This window comes from Nerophis lumbriciformis, linkage group LG12, assembly GCF_033978685.3.
Source record: "Nerophis lumbriciformis linkage group LG12, RoL_Nlum_v2.1, whole genome shotgun sequence".
Taxonomy (NCBI): Eukaryota; Metazoa; Chordata; class Actinopteri; order Syngnathiformes; family Syngnathidae; genus Nerophis; species Nerophis lumbriciformis.
Genome location: NC_084559.2, coordinates 36,182,680 through 36,199,913, shown reverse-complemented (window position 1 = coordinate 36,199,913; position 17,234 = coordinate 36,182,680). Strand labels below are relative to the sequence as shown.

At 38.9% G+C, this 17,234-nt stretch overlaps 1 protein-coding gene across 2 annotated transcripts in view; it reads right to left on the bottom strand.

The window, feature by feature from the left end:
* The window catches only part of sv2ca (synaptic vesicle glycoprotein 2Ca), a 120,893-nt gene extending 106,793 nt beyond the window's left edge, over positions 1-14,100 (bottom strand). For both annotated transcript variants that reach the window (XM_061985816.1, XM_072914224.1), the window contains exon 1: positions 13,901-14,100. The gene's annotated coding sequence lies outside the window, so the exon portion shown is untranslated. The remainder of the gene's footprint in view (positions 1-13,900) is intronic.
* Positions 14,101-17,234: the final 3,134 nt, after the last annotated feature.

Sequence of the window (17,234 nt, the reverse complement as noted above, 5' to 3'; positions counted from 1 at the left end):
GGATTCACGTGGAGAGAAGACTTGACTTCCTAATGGCAATATGAATCACGAGCAAGTAAAAGAAAGAAAAAATCAGAACGAGAGGAGCCTTGTGCTTCACTTGAAAGCGGCTATGTTGTTGACATACTACTTTGTGGTACAAACACTCCAGCTATTACCACTAAGAGAATAAGAACACACATTTCACCCTTATTCCTTTTGATCCCTGGTGGCAGAGTGCCTCATAATTATGCCTTTTATCGCAGGCGACGAGGGTTTTCCATGTATTCATAATACTCCAAATCATGCAGTCCATACTCGTACTCGAGCAAATTTTGCTGAAAACCATGCAGCACATTTTCTGCCAACTCTTAGCTATGACATACATCAGGGGTACAGGGCTACATTAGGGGTTTCAAACTTGCGGCCTATATTTTGTGGACCTTTACTTTCTAGTTTAGTGAAATTGCGGCCCACTCATCCTGTGAGTCTAACATACCGGTAAATATATTATGGCGATTTTTAACCATAGCAGAAAGGACACAAGCTACAATAACAGCACAGACACAACAATGACAGCACAATAAACACACATTGGGCAACTGTAATGTCAAAATTAAGATTTTAGTAATCTCTTGCCTAAAACCACAATTAGTCTATGAGTTTGTGTGTTTTCACTTCATCGGTTAGTTTTTTTGTCCTAAGAAAGGACACTTTTATGACCCTTTATGCATTCTGAGAGCTAACTGGGGATGTCTTCGCTTCTGTGAAGTTGGTTGATCACTAATTTATGTTACTCTCCAAATGGGTTTCTTTCATGATCGATGTTATAAAATGCCTTACCCAATGCTTAACAAAAACATTCCTATCCACAATCAGTTAGAAATGTATTCACCCATCCTCTTCTCTCTCCCCCTCCCAGGAGACAAACGTCTCCCTCCTATCTCATTCCCAAAAGCTATACAATTCTGGAAGACTTTTCTGTCTTTCTCACTCTCTCTATCAGTGATAGAGAGAGTGAAAGAAGGAGAGTAAGAGAGACACAGTGATAGACTATCACTGTGTCTCTCTTACTCTCCTTCTTTCTTTCCGTAGCAGCGTAAAACCTTCTCCTTTGTAATCTGATGTTACTTGAGTACTAAAATAAATACTTAGAAAGGTCTATGTTTTCTCTTGACATGTATTTAGTGAATAGGAAAACTTCCAAAACACAACTCAAAGAGAAACTTCCTGCAAGCAATCTCCCGAGGAACTCGGCAACTTTTACAGTAAATTTTACATTTATAATGATTTATACTACTTTTTTTATCTATTGGTACCTCTTTTTGTATATGATATCTGTATAAGTCTTGAAAATTTGAAATCAAACCGTGAAGGCATGGCAGAGATATTTATAATCCAATCTTGCGTTCTTTCATACTTCTTCCAAACAAATTTACCCCATTAGTGACGTATTTCTTAATTGTGACAACAGTGGATATTTCCATATATGGTAGAAAGTTACCCAAAGCGCTTTGCGCGTGACCGCCATTGTGGTACACGCTGTAGTCAATAAGCTCCTCCTTTTTATCTATCCTTTTGTCGTGGGGCACTCTGGCTCATACATGCACATGCATACTCAGCTCTTGCCATTACTAATACAAATTAGCAAATAGTTCCAACGTATATCTGTCAGTAGACTTGATATGGAACGTTAAAAACTACAACCATGTTGACGGGGAGAAGACGCAGTCGAAGTGGAGCCACGTAAATAACACCGCCCACAAAACGGTGCATCCTGAAAAGACAGTCAGAAAGCGGCTTAAAGATGATCTGCAAAACATAATCTATGCAAAATTTTGACCAAAGAGCCACCATTACATGTTATGTAGACCACAAGGAAGTGTTTTACACGTAGAAAAAAAATCAAAACATGACCCCTGTAAGACCTGCTATTGGTCAGGGTCACTATAGCTGCTGGTTGAAATAGTTAAAAGGTGCCATATCTAGTAATGTGGCCAGAAATGGTACTGCAATTACAGTCAAAATTATGTAGTCCCCTCCCACTTTCCATGACTGAGGGGGCCAGTTACGCAGCCGAATCCGAATCCTACTCCAAGGAACTTCAAATGGCAATTGACGAGTCCTACGCTGTAGGTTTCGCTTGTCTTTGCTTCTTGAAAGATTGTTTCCTAAGTAATCATACCACATTTTACTGATGTCGATTAGCCAAATGAAGTGGCAGGATGTGCGTTTCCCATCTAGGTCTTCAGCAATGTCCGACTTCAATGATTACCTCTCAAAATACCATCATTTATGGTATTTTGACCATTGCTGGAGAAATACAATACAGGAACCCATTTACGCACTACTGGGCATTAGATCACCTCAACTGTATACAAAACGGGTTATTTTCTGGCGCATTTAAAAATCAATTAGACACGTCAGCACTTAAAACATATCTTATATGGTACTGTCAAAATTAAAATTGCAAAAAACATAGGTGGCGACCTGTCCAGGGTGTACCCCGCCTTCCGCCTGAAAGCAGCTGAGATAGGCTCCAGCACCCCTCGCAAACCCAAAAGGTACAAGTGGTAGAAAATGGATGGTTGGATGGATAGTAAAAGTGAAAAAATAAAATATTTTAACTCACAATTTGTAGAACCTATCCGACACCGTATAAGCCAGTGGTACCCCTCGTAGTCAGCTTATTCGAGTGAAAATGGCGGGCATTTCCCCATTTCATCGCCAGATCATTTGAGCTAGCTTCCGGGGTTGGCCGACATCGTCTCACAAGATGTAGTTTCTCTTTAAATATCCTTCCTGAAAATGGCCTTGCAAATATATATTTGCCACCTAATCAACGTTTTGTTCTCCTTCTCTGCTATCCCGGTATGGCTACGGCGCAACATTTCCTGCTTCCTGCTAAATTTAAACTTGTGAATGGATACTCACTTTGTAATGACAAGTGAGTATCCAATCACAGTCTCGTTAACATCAGGCTACCTAGATAGGCTACTGTCAACAACTTGTGATCTAATTGCTATCGCAACTGTCTATCAACTGTATGTGTTCTCAAATTCATCCGCTAACGGCCCCGGTGAGTATCTAATCACAGGACGTGTAAATGTCATGTTCAATGTGAGACCATCTAGAAGGCCTTACTGACAACAACTCGTGATTTGATTGGCTATCGCAACTGTCTATCACATGTATGTCCCCGCTCACTTACAGTGCACCGATGCCTGCATTGTTGATTCTGAAGGCCTAGGGCAGATTTCGTACAGCATGGCAACATAAGCTAGCTGAATTCTGATTGGATACAAACTAAAACTAAAAACAACAGCACTGGAACGAGCATAATATGACATGAAGAGAATGTGAATACTTTTAGATATTTAGGGAAAGTAAATTAAAAAATAATTTTATCTTTAATATGATCATGATTTGTGGTTATGTTTGGCCAGCATAGAAGGCCCTGCTGGCTCTGACGGCCCACCACTGGCCAAATGTATTTGTAAAGTTACGCAGCAATATTTTAGTCGGGGCAGATTGTTGGCATTACCCTGCTAAAATGTCTAGTTTGACCGCACGGACCACCATCGAAATAATTATATATAATAATATATTATATATAGCATAGGCCTACTTTGATGGCAAGCCAAGGCCAACAGTAAAATTACCACCACATTTCGTTGTTGCATCCAACCTGATGGACTGCATTCTCTTCCATGTGCAGAGTGCAATTCTGTGAGCCAACCCACGTTAAGCAAAAACCACATTACGCATAAATCATATAGCCTATTACCATGTCAATACACAAAGTAGAAAATCACTACATGTAATGCATTATATTGTGCCAAACACATACCACTCCATATGTGCCTGATGCACATAAAGTATCAGAAACTGCAATTAGCCGTGTTAATATTGGAACACATTTCCTCAGTGTATCAGCATATTGAGAACGAAATAGGCACTGACACTACCCATGTCCACAAAGGTTTTATTTGTCGAAAATATATTTTGCCCTGTCAGTTGGATGACACATCGACATACAGGCTAACGGGCATATATTTCCCCCGCTAGCCTGTATGTCGATGTGTCGATGGCCGGGCTAGCATGCTAAGCATTCATTGCACAAACATACGCAAATGCCTGACTTACCTATCAAGGAGGAAATTAGCAAGTTTGGCGTAAGATGAAAAAATCTTCTCCGCCTTCAATCGTCTCCATCTTTCAAACGCATCCCCGATACAAATCCTCATTTTGTTCCTGGCTTTGTCATAAATAAGTTGAGAATAGTAACGAGGCCTTTTAGATTTACTAAGGTCTGACATGTTTAGTAACTTTACCAGTGGTAGTAGCTAGACAAAGGTGGCGGTGCCGTACTGGCAACCTGGATGTGACACACTGACGGATTTTCTAATTGGTCAAATCGCAATGAAAACAATAACAATATTTCGGGGCTGTAAATCTAATTTTGAAATGAGCATATCCCGGCTGAACTATAGTTATCGGTTATAAAGGTATTGGAAAAAGAACATGATTTATTAATGTCTTTTGACATTTTAGGGCCATTTAATGATGACTTGACATGAAATTATTACATATGGCTCCTTTAACAAATTGGTTAAAACATGATTCTGAAGTGAATACTTCCTACGGCCCAGACTCTACCTCTAGCGGCCCCCATTTAAATTGAGTTTGAGACCCCTGATGTACATTAAATACAAAACAATAGGGATCTTCCTTTGATCATGCCATAGCCCTATGGTATAAACTTAGAAATATGTAAAGTAGGTTTTCCACTAATGCAGGTTAATTAATCTGTTGCTGGCCCAAACTCTAAGGAACATAAACAAGAGGCTTAAATCTATAGTACCATTCAGTGCCGGCCCAAGCCTCCATGGGGCCCTAAGCAAAATTTGATTTTGGGGCCCTCTATTTCTGCCAATAATATTGATTGTTGATCATTCACACACCTACTATAAACTCATTGCGGCTCTGGCAGTGTTGTTTATATTATCCTATTGTCAGCCTGGCATGTCTTTACAAATGACATGTCATTTATAAAGATATGGGGGTGGCCCAGTTAAGAACATAAATAATACCAATGAATGAACGAATGATGTCCAGAGTGCCACATATGGTTCCTAATCTTAAAATGTAGAAAACATTCAGCTACAAGAGTGGCCTGGGGTTGAACAGTCCAAGTGATAAAGCTTTGTATTTACAGTAAAAGTGTCATCTTGTCTCATCAGTCTTGTACTTATTAGTCTTTAATTACTAGTTTACATTTTTAGTTAATTGTTCATATTTAATGTTTACTTTGTACAAAGAGAGCGCAGTCTACTGAAGTTAAATTCATCAATAGTTTTCCCCTTTGAAAGACGCAAGGCAAATTCCTTCCATTTCACCATGTTGCTACAATGATCTTCACTGTTTTCATGCTGTTTCAGCAGTGCACCTATGTTGGCCCAATCCCGCTGTCCCTCGGCTGCCAGTTTTAAGGACTTTTTGGAAAATAATTTGCAGCAAAAGTAATAGACTGCATCTTTACTTCTTGAATAAGTCAGCCAGCTACGCTTGACTTTTTCCCCATTGACTAGCTGTCTGTAGGTATAATGATAATGAAAACTTCGGCCATCATGCCGTTTGGGGAATGAAAAGTTCTCCTTAATAGACAGTGGTCCTCTGATCACCTGCTCAGTCCTGTCTGAATCTGAGAGGAAAGATATGGCGTCACATTAGTGCCAAAAATCCGAGCGCATAAAAACTGTTATCGCGCGCTGATTCTCCACTTCGTGCGCGCGCGACACCCTTTTGCGCGCGCGTGGTGTCTTTTTGCGCGCGCGCGGTGCCTTTCTGCGCGCGCGCCGTCTCGGTCTGTGCGCTCTCTGTGTACTCCTGGCATCTCTCCTCGCGCTGTCATGTTTCTTTTTGGCACTTTGGGGGCAGGTATGCTTAGACGGCCCCTCCTTTCTGATTGGCTCTGAGCATTTTTCATAAGACCAATCATTCTCCAGCGTAGCAACGTTGTAGCCATCTTACCTCGGACAGCTAGCCTCAATCATTACATTGATGTCAAAGCAAGTTATGGTAATTTAATTAGTACATGTACCAATTAAATTACCATAACTTGCTCGATTTTCGACCAATTTACAAACGGTTTGCCTTGTTACAAATCTTATTACATGTAGATATGACATAGGATGCTGCACCTGTTGAAATCACCTCTTTCGCTATAAAAAAAAATGACTTAATTGTGCAACATAGTTGTGTAGGGTCAGTGTTAGTCAGTTCTCTGATTATTTTAAACTGTTTCAGAATACATTATTAAAAGGCTATTTTTAACATTTTAAAAACAAAATTCAAAGATTATTTCATTAATTTTATGGCTGAATCAAAAGAAATTCCATAAATTAGAAAACAAATGTTCAAGAAGAAGTGAAAACTTTGCGCCTATAACAATCTTGATACATATTGACGATGACCCGCCCTGCTATACTTCTGATTATCTCTGAGCATTTTTCGCCTGGCCAATCAGAAAGAAGGGGCCGGCTAAGCATACCCACCCCCAAAGTGCCAAAACGAAACATGCCAGCGCACAGACCGAGACGGCACGCGCGCAAAAAGGCACCACGCGCGCGCAAAAAGGCACCACGCGCGCGCAAAAGGGTGTCGCGCGCGCGCACGAAGTGGAGAATCAGCGCGCGATAACAGTTTTTATGCGCTCGGATTTTTGGCACTAATGTGACGCCATAGCAGGCGGCAAACGTCACAGGTGCAGCAGAGGCAGCTTTACATTTAAAGAGAGGCAGGAAGAATCACTAATCCTAGATCAGCAGCAGCACTCTGTTGACCTAAAATTGTGTTTTTGTACAATAATATATCTTTGATCATTTAGAAATCATCAGTCAGACTCGTACATGCAAAAAATAAAAAATAAGAATTTTTTGTTCATTCCTTTGGGGGCCCCCTGGTGGCCGCGGGGCCCTAAGCAAGCGCTTAGTAAGCTTATGCCTTGGGCCGGCCGGCTCTGGTACCATTGTTCAAAAAACACATACAGTATGTTCACTTCTTCTTTTCTACTAGTCTGCTAAACACAATCTTACTAAGTGCTGTGAGAAGACAATGTAATACATTTTTGTTTTGTTCCTAAAAAAAATACATTATATATGCATGGTTTTCTTTGGATTCAAAAATATCTAAAGGAGCAAAGCTAAACTGTTTAGTATAATAATAATTGTATAATTGGATACTTTGTTAATACACATACAGTGGAACTTCAATTTGAAAACTTTTTGATGTATGAACCTTTAAATCGCACCGAATATGCCTCTGTGTGCGAACCATGCCTACTTTGTATGAACGCTTCATTAATTAATTTTGTGTTCGCTGGCAGCCATTTTGTGCTTACTCGTATTGAAGAGATTGAGGAGGCCGGCCTCAAACCACAGCAAGACTTTTCTGGAAAAAAATGCCAAAGCGGACTTATTTCACAGCGCAGGAGAAGACTGCCTCACGTTCAACGCGCCTATTTCAAAGCACACACTACCCCCTTTGCCCTCCTTTCTCTCCCTCTCTCTGCTCATTTCTCTCTTCTCGTGAGAAACAGCTCACGAAAGGATATTTGCTGATAAGTTAAGTTTTTTTTTTAATGTTTATTATTGTCGCAAAATGGTTGTTAAAGTTAAGGATTTTTGTGATTTCTGATCATTTGTGAGGGCACAAAAGTGACTTCTGTGTGTGTGCGTGCATACAGGAAAGTTCAGGTTGTTTTTGTTGTTTTAGCTTGTTAATAAAAATATAGTTCCTTCAACACCTCCTAGTTATGTTTGTTTGATATATACCGGTAGTCCTGTATAGCACTTAATATTGTATTCAAAGTGTACAAACCTGAACTAAAACAGGGACATTTGTCAAGGCTGGAACCTATTATTCATATTTATGGGCGAAATTTGCTTCACCATACAAACTTTTTAATTTATGAACCCTGTTCGAACCAATTCGGTTCATAAATCGAGGTTACACTGTACTTTAATTGGCACAACTACGGTACTCACTGGATCCATTGTGGTTGACTACAACCGTGTACTTCTTGATTGTAATAGATGGCCTTGGTAAACCACATGACTCCAGGCCTCCCTGCTGACACTATAGAATACTGTAGTGATTCTCAAACTGTAGGTACACGGTCCGTTTTAAAACACAATGTTGCTGTTCAAACAGTGTGTAATGTTACAGTGGCCAAACATAATAAATATGCTTGTTAAATAGAACCTCTAATTAGTTTTTAATGAATACTTAGGCCTACTACGCTACTGTACTTTAATGTTGGTCATTATGGTGGTACTTGGAAAGTTTTTTCTGAGGTGGTACTTAGTAAAAAAGTTTGAGAACCACTGGTATACTGCACTCAGTGTACATTATTACTAAATTGCGTGCCCTCTCATGTGTCTCGTGTGTGACAATAAAGTTCCTTGAATCCTTCAATAGTTCTCATAAAAATGAGGATCATTTGCATTACTTGGATATACTTTAGAGTACCGGTAGTCACAGAATATGTGCTGACATAATATTGACACTGTGATGTGTTGCCAACATTAATGTCATTTTCATTAGATAATAATGTATACTGCTATACAAGCTGAAGACTCTAAGACCCAAGTTGTATTACTATAGTGTTGTCCTTTGAGAATATATCATAAAATATTTGCTGAAATTTAAGTGGTGCAGTGCACTGTCTGGTTCAGACTGACACTTCCCGGGTATCCATGACTCAATCAATCTAGGGATGCCAAGTGTTTCATTCTGTGAAAGTAGGTGTTTGAATTGACATGTTTAGATGTTGTGGGGTGCGTGGTCTCTCAATTTCTATCAAGCAAATGCAAGAACGCTACAGGCCATTTCACTACAAGGATCATTAGCCATGATCTCAACAAAATAATGAAACATCTGCTGTATCTCTCTTTGGTTATTTGTCAAGATAATAGACAAAAACTATCCTTTTTCCCTTGCTTTTGGTTCTGCTTCACTGGCTATTGCACTGCAGGCTGTGTACTATCACCATCAGTGAAATGCATATAGGAAGGCTTGTTTCATGGTGCCTAAAGTTTGGGAGGACAGTATTTTAACAAAAGTGCTCAGCATGTAAGCCTCATAGTCAGGAGATTGAGGGTTCAAATCTCCATTGTAGCATCTCCGTGTAGAGTTTGCAAATTCTCCCTGTGCTTGTGTTCTCTGCCTTACTTCCACAAACATGCATGTGAGGTTAAATGGAGACTCTGCATTGTCCATGTTAGTGGTTGTTTATCTGTGAGTGACTGGCCACCAGTTCAGGGTCTGCAGGCTTAAGAGCACTCAAAAACCTGACCTGGATTTAAAAAAAAAGATTCAAGTCCGAATCACAATTCCTGATTGATACGATTCTGACTCAATTCCAAATTTATAGAATACATTTTTAAGAAGAGCTTACTGCACGTAAACATCAGCGGCAAAAGGAGGAGCTTTTCTTACCTGTTTCAAAAAGGTTTTACTATAATTTATATTCCAATTAATATATTGCGAGAATCGTGTTAAATCATGTTAAATTATGCTCCAAGAATCTGAAATAAATTGAATCGTGAGTTGTTGTAAGATTCACATTCCTAATATTTTGCAAGAAATGTGTACACACACTCAACACAACAAAACACATGGAAATGCTCAAAAACTAAATACAGGATGACGCGCATGCATGAATGAATAAACACCATGACGACCGTCAAGCATGGTGGTGGTAGTATTATGCTCTGGGCCTGTTTTGCTGCCAATGGAACTCGCGCTTTACAGAGAGTAAATGGGACAATGAAAAAGAAGGATTACCTCTAAATTCTTCAAGATAACCTAAAATCATCAGCCCGGAGGTTGGGTATTGGGCGCAGTTGGGTGTTCCAACAGGACAATGACCCCAAACACACATCAAAAGTGATAGAGGAATGGCTAAATCAGGCTATAACTAAGGTTTTAGAATGGCCTTCCCAAAGTCCTGACTCAAACGTGTGTGGACAATGCTGAAGAAACAATTCCATGTCAGAAAACCAACAAATTTAGCTGAACTGCACCAATTTTGTCAAGAGGGGTGATCAAAAATTCAACCAGTAGCTTGCCAAAATCTTGTGGATGGCTACCAAAAGTGCCTTATTGCAGTGAAACTTGCCAAGGGACATGTAACCAAATATCAACATTGCTGTGTGTATACTTTTGACCAAGCAGATTTGGTCAAATTTTCAGTAGACCAATAATAAATTAATAAAAGAACCAAACTTCATGAATGTTTTTTGTGACCAACAAGTATGTGCTCCAATCACTCTATCACCAAAAAATAACAGTTGTAGAAATTATTGGAAACTCAAGACAGCTATAATGTTCTTCACAAGTGTATGTAAACTTTTGACCCCGACTGTTTATAGCGCTTGTCACAATTGTTTCAAAGCGCTCTACATTGGGAAACCCATACATTCAAGACATGTGGAGGTAAGCCACCTTTATACCAGTGTGGGTGGCATTGGAAGCCAGGTGGGTAAAGTCTCACAACAGAAGCAACCAGGGCTAATTTCACACTGCAGGGTTGGATGTCGAATTCAGATTGTTTTTGTCAATTCTGATCTTTTTAGTTGCTGTTCACATTACAAAAAAAAAACGTAATTTCTAATGTGAATGCAACCTGAACCGCATGCGGACGTGATGTCATGACATTGCACGCACTGCAGTGTTTACTGAAGTAAACATGGCTTGCACCCTAGTCGGTCTCAGTACTGGCACATTTGTGGCAATTTCAAGGATTTTGTGCAATCAAAGTCAACATTTTCTCAACCGAATTATTGTGCGTAGAAGATACGAAGGAAGAGGACAAATATTTTTTGTCTCAGTCTTACGGGATGATTTGCTTCGATGTCTGCTTGAAGAGCGTGTGGGCGAGAATGAATGTGACCTGAGCGCAGTAGCTTTCACATTGACGCGATTTATACCTACATATGAAAGAGGCCTAGATCGGCTTGGGAAAATTCGGAATCGCACTGTTCCCACAGACATGAAAAAATCCACTACAAGTCGCATATGGGTAAAACAATCAGAATTGACCTGTCGTGTGAACAAGGCCTCGGATTGCAGATGCTGGAATTGAACCAAGAACCCTCAAGTTTCTGGACGGCCGCTCTACCCCCCAGTCGGCCATTTGAGTTTTCAGGTCCCTTTTATGCGAGGAATTTGGAGAGTTTAATTTTTTTTGCTTAAAGTACCGTATTTTTTGGACTACAGGGCACACTTCAAATCCTTTCAATTTCTCAAAAATCGACAGTACGCCTTATAACCCGATGCGCCTAATGTATGTATTAATTCTGGTTGTGCTTACCGACCTCAAAGCAATTTCATTTGGTACATGGTGTAATGATAAATGTGACCAGTAGATGGCAGTCACATTTATGAGATACGTGTGGACTGAAGATTGACTGACGCCTGTTCATAAAATGATGCTAGCAAGTACCCGTAAGCAAGCAACACTAAAACTTTGATGTTTCATTGAGAATATAGAACATTACTACACACAGCGTTTAAAAAACTTTGAAGAAATGTTAGTACAATTTTGGTAAGCTACGAAGCCACATCGCTTAATGGAACGCGGAGCCATTGTCCGACGTACTGTGCTTCACCATATGGGTAATATTATGGTGTGTGTATAAGGACCGCAAAATGGCACCTATTAGGAGACATATCTGCCGTTTTGTTTCGCAATATTATGCAAAATCAACTTTTCTTACCTGTTGGTAACTGCTGATGTGTATTTGGGATCTAAATAAGTCCTGAAAATTTGCGCACATCCGACATTGTAGTCCGCGCCGTAGTCAATAAGCTCCTTCTTTTTCTCCATCCTCTTGTTGTGGGGCATTCATCCTCAGCTGATGCCATTTCTAATAGTACTAGTAAATAGTAATTAGCCATAGTAAATAGTAAATTAGTAAATAGCCATTTCTAATAGTAATAGTAAAGTAGCGCACAGTTCTAACTTCTATCTGTCAGCAGACTCGAAGCGCTACTACCGATACAACAAAGGTGACAGGGAGTAAATGTAAATAAGACCGCCCACAAAATGGCGCATCCTGAAGAGACGGTCAAAAAGCGGCTTGAATATGGTGTGTAAAACATAATCTAGGCAACATTTTGACCAAAAAAAACACCTTCACATGTTATGTAGACCACAAGGAAGTGTTTTAAATGTAGAAAAAAATGTGCCTCGTAGAATATTGGATGGATGTGGATGTGCCTTTTGTATGAAAATAGACCTGAATAAACCTGTTCATCGGCACTGCGCCTTATAATCCGGTACGCTCTATGGTCCGAAAAACACGGTACTATAATTTATATCTCAAATAATATATTGGGAGAATCGTGTTGAATCCAGAATCATGTTAAATTTATTCTGAATCGAATTGTCGCCTCAAGAATTCAAAATAAATGGAATTGTACGTTGCTGTACGATTCACATTCCTAATATCTTGCAAGAAATGTGTACTCATGCTCATCACGACAGGACACATGCTATCATCAAAAACCCAAATACAGTGAGACGTGCAAGTAGTCGACCATTTTGGTTTCAGGTCCCATTTTTGCGAGGAATTGGGCCTGTTCCATTTTTTTTGTTAAATGTACTAATTCGTAACCTTTTTCTTTTGCCAGCGGAATGTGTTGCGGACCAATAAAAAAATTAGCTGCATGCCGCAAATGGCCCCCCGGTCCGCACTTTGGACACCACCCATAGAATATGAGTTAGTATTATTTTATGTATACTTAAGTCTGGCATTGTCTAAACTGCACTAAGATTATTTGTTCACAGAAAATATTGGTACAGGAATTTTCAAACCTTAGTGACAATTGACACATTTTTGGTTCATGGTAAAATGATAAGGCCATACCACCAAAGTCTGAAGTGGTTACGCTCTGACTCAAATGGTAACTTCCTCTAATAAAAATGTATGCTTGATTGTCCATTCAGTTTTAGTTATATGTTACTTCCTAGTCTTTGGAAGATGGTGTCAAACATTGGAAATTATGGGACGCTACCATTGAAACGTTGAAAAGAGAAACTAAATTCCTATGTCCGTATTTTTCATTGGAATTTACCAACATGTAAGGTTTTTTTCCTAGAGCCAATGTGACTCCATTCCTCAGAGTTATAAAATGACAAAGGTATAACAAAGGTAGTTTTTGCGTAATCTTGCAAAACCAACTAAAACAGCTCTGGTCTGTCCATTTGCAGAGGAAATGAATACAGGTGCAATAAGACATCTGCTATGTCGCAGCTTTATAATGCTAACAAAGCACTTTGCCATAGATTTCCAGTTCAGCGGTTGTGGCTGTCAATCGCTTATTGCCTCGGTTGCCTGCGCCCGCATCCGCTCCTCTTTTTGGCAGAGTGCTCCAACTGCCCCGGGGCAGGCGACTGCATTGCACTACAGCCTCTCGGTCCAAAGCCAACGAGCAAAACTCCGCTCATATCGAGGGCAAGTATCTCAATCGAAAAAACCCCAAGGAACAAATACAGCAGCTGTAAAAGCCAAGAACTGTTGCTTTGTTTAAACTTTGCACCATGGTGCACACGAGCAATGTACAGAATTGAGGAAATTGATTTAACTACGACAACTGCAAAACTAAACAAATTACAATTCACATATCAACTCTTAACACCAGGCTATTTTCAGAAAATGATGCCAGTTGCTTTGACAGTAGCCATAACTTTTTACAATTGTACAAACACATCAGCAATCAATCCCTCTCTTTTGCAAATATAGATCATTACCATTACTTTAGCTACATTTTTCCCCCGTTAAACATTTATCTAGGAAATATGTAACACTGAATAGATGATTCAACTTGAAATGTTGAGAAAAAAAAGACTTACCTTCATTTATGGTGACAAAAGTAGATTGAGCTTGTTAATACCCATAGCTGGAGGTGGAACAAACCTTGTCGGTGTTTATTTTTTCCACAATAGAAGTGGATCCGACTTAGCTGAGGAGCGCAGCGTGTTTTTTTTCCCCCCCTCCCCGACGCAGTGCTCTCTCGCCGCAGCACTTCAGAAGAGGAGACGGCGGCAGAGAGATGGAGGATGATGGGAGGGAGGGATGCAGGGGGGGATACGGAGAGAGGAGCAGCGTAATCAATAATTGCATTTCATTGAGTGATGCGGGTAATTCCGTCTATGGAACAATCGAGTTAGACGGCGAGATGACGTAGAGAGACGTGGAGCAAACAAAAATAGGTCTGATACAAACTGGCTGGCACTGGCTATGGTGATTTCTAGTCAAGTCCATATAGTCTCAGATCCCAGTCTGTGAAAATGGTTGGTATTTGATTTTTTATTCATTTATCATAATTAGTTGAGACTGGGTTTTTAACTTCAGGACACACATGGCGGTGATTATTCTTTGAATTCTGTAATCTTATTTTTTTTTGTTCATAACTTTTAAATTGGATTTGAAGGATACAGAAAGTAAGTGTTCTTCCAAGGATTTGATGTTGAATACAACATGTTAATGCTATAAAATGTTGAAAGATATAAGAGAACTATTTTAAACAATTACCTCTCCGTCACATTTGTATATATAAACCACACCCACTAAATTTTAGAAAAAAAAAATATTTTCCATATATTAGCCGCACCGGACTATAAGCCGCAGACATATACGTTGTGAAATGAGATATTAGCACAGAACTATTTTGTAAATGTTTATTTATACATATAATATACATTTGGTGCCTATAATACTGCAGTAAAACAGCTGATCAAACAACACAAAAAATCATTGTCATGGACCCACTAGCTGCGAAAGCTAGCTCTCCAATCAGCGAAACAGACTCAATAACTCCACGATGACGTTTTGGTGAATTTACTGAGAAATTTCGAAAACTGAAGCGATACAAAAATAATGCCATTGTAAGTTGATAATACTAACACAGACACTTGAAAACATGCTAGCATATTAGCATAATGCTAACAACGTTAACTCATACTTGCCAACCTTGAGACCTCCGATTTCGGGAGGTGGGGGAAGGGGGGGTGGGGGTGGGCGTGGTCGGGGTGGGACGGGGGCGTGGTTTGGGGCATATATATATATATATATATATATATATATATATATATATATATATATATATATATATATATATATATATATATATATATATATATATATGTATATATATATATATGTATATATGTATATATATATATATATATATATATATATATATATATATATGTATATATATATATATGTATATATGTATATATATATATATATATATATAAGAAATACTTGACGTTCAGTGAATTCTAGCTATATATATATACATATATGTATATATATATATATATATATATATATATATATATATACGTATATATATATATATATACATACGTATATATATATGTATTTTATTTTATATATATATATATATATATATATATGTATTTTATTTTATATATATATATATACTGTATATATATATATATATATATATATATATATATTTATTTTATTATATATATATATATATATAAATAAAATAAATACTTGAATTTCACTGTTCATTTATTTACACATATACACACACATAACACTCATCTACTCATTGTTGAGTTAAGGGTTGAATTGTCCATCCTTGTTCTATTCTCTGTCACTATTTTTCGAACCATGCTGAACACCCTCTCTGATGATGCATTGCTGTGTGGCACGCACAATGTGCTTTCATCAAATGCACTAGATGGCAGTATTGTCCTGTTTAAGAGTGTCACAACATTGCTGTTTACGGCAGACGAACTGCTTCACGGTATACAAAAACGTGACTGCTGTTGTTGTGTGTTGTTGCCGCGCTGGGAGGACGTTAATGAAACTGCCTAACAATAAACCCACATAAGAAACCAAGAACTCGCCCTCCATCATTCTACAGTTATAACGTGATTGGGCAGGTATGCTGTTTATATTGTGGGTTAGCGGACTCAGGTCCTCATGGACCTGAGTCCGCCTGAATTTCGGGAGATTTTCGGGAGAAAATTTGTCCCGGGAGGTTTTCGGGAGAGGCGCTGAATTTCGGGAGTCTCCCGGAAAATCCGGGAGGGTTGGCAAGTATGCGTTAACTTGATTACATTACAATAGCACATACAAATATGCATGAAAAAACTTATATCAAACATGTGAGGGTTTAGTAAGAATGAATTGTTTTAGTTATATTGTAAAACTTTCAAACGTTGCTTGGAGTAATGAATGAAGAACCGCTATGGACGACCAGTAGACGGAATGGCACTTTTACTTCCGATTCAGGCACGAAACAAAAGGAAATACTTTAGACCTTCACCCCGCAGCAAACTTGTCCAAAAGATGCCGTCATAGCACAAACAATAACACACCTTTTCAGTGTCTGTGTTGGTGTTACTACAAAGTACGTTTGTTTAATACAAAACATTAAACAATCCATTGATTAGCTGCACCTTTGTATAAATTGCAAAGTTCAAAGCTTGGGAGAAAAGTAGCGGCTTATAGTAATCTAATGCTGACCAAATGTGTCCAAAGAATAGATCCTTCATACCCAAAGGGAGGATTTATAATAATTAAGAGGAGTTCCCATAATGTGATGCCTTCGAGATCTAAGGCTCCCTGAATGGCCCTTGTGCTTTGCAGCATAGCAGTGAAAAATCTCATTGATCACTTTCATTTCTGATGATTCCCAACATCCTGCCGCTGCTATGTACACAGGGCTGTCACAGGGCATTAATAGTAGTCCACCAGTACAGCTAGCCATCTTGTTATAGTGCCGTGTCGTCTTCTAAAGGAAGATAAATCTTCGACACTATCACCAGCAGTTGCACAATGACGACTGCAGACCCCATCAGCTTGATTGCACATGGTTCACACATTGTGTCCATTTCAATTACTTTAGCTCATTCATTTGTTTTGTTTATGCTGTAGATAACACCATTGACTAAATAACATATTCCTCCAAAATGATAATCCTCAAATTTCACAATCTCTCGCATCTTGAAACACAAATAAGTGAATTCCCATAGAAAACAAAAAAACTAAAGAAGGAAAGGGATGAGAGATGGCGGCAGTATTTAAATGACCTGACCCGAATCTGCACTATAGCACTGCAGCGACACTTGTTTCACTGCAGAAAGGACATCAAAGCATACATCAATGTCCGTGCATTCTTTTGCTTTTCGTCCTATTATG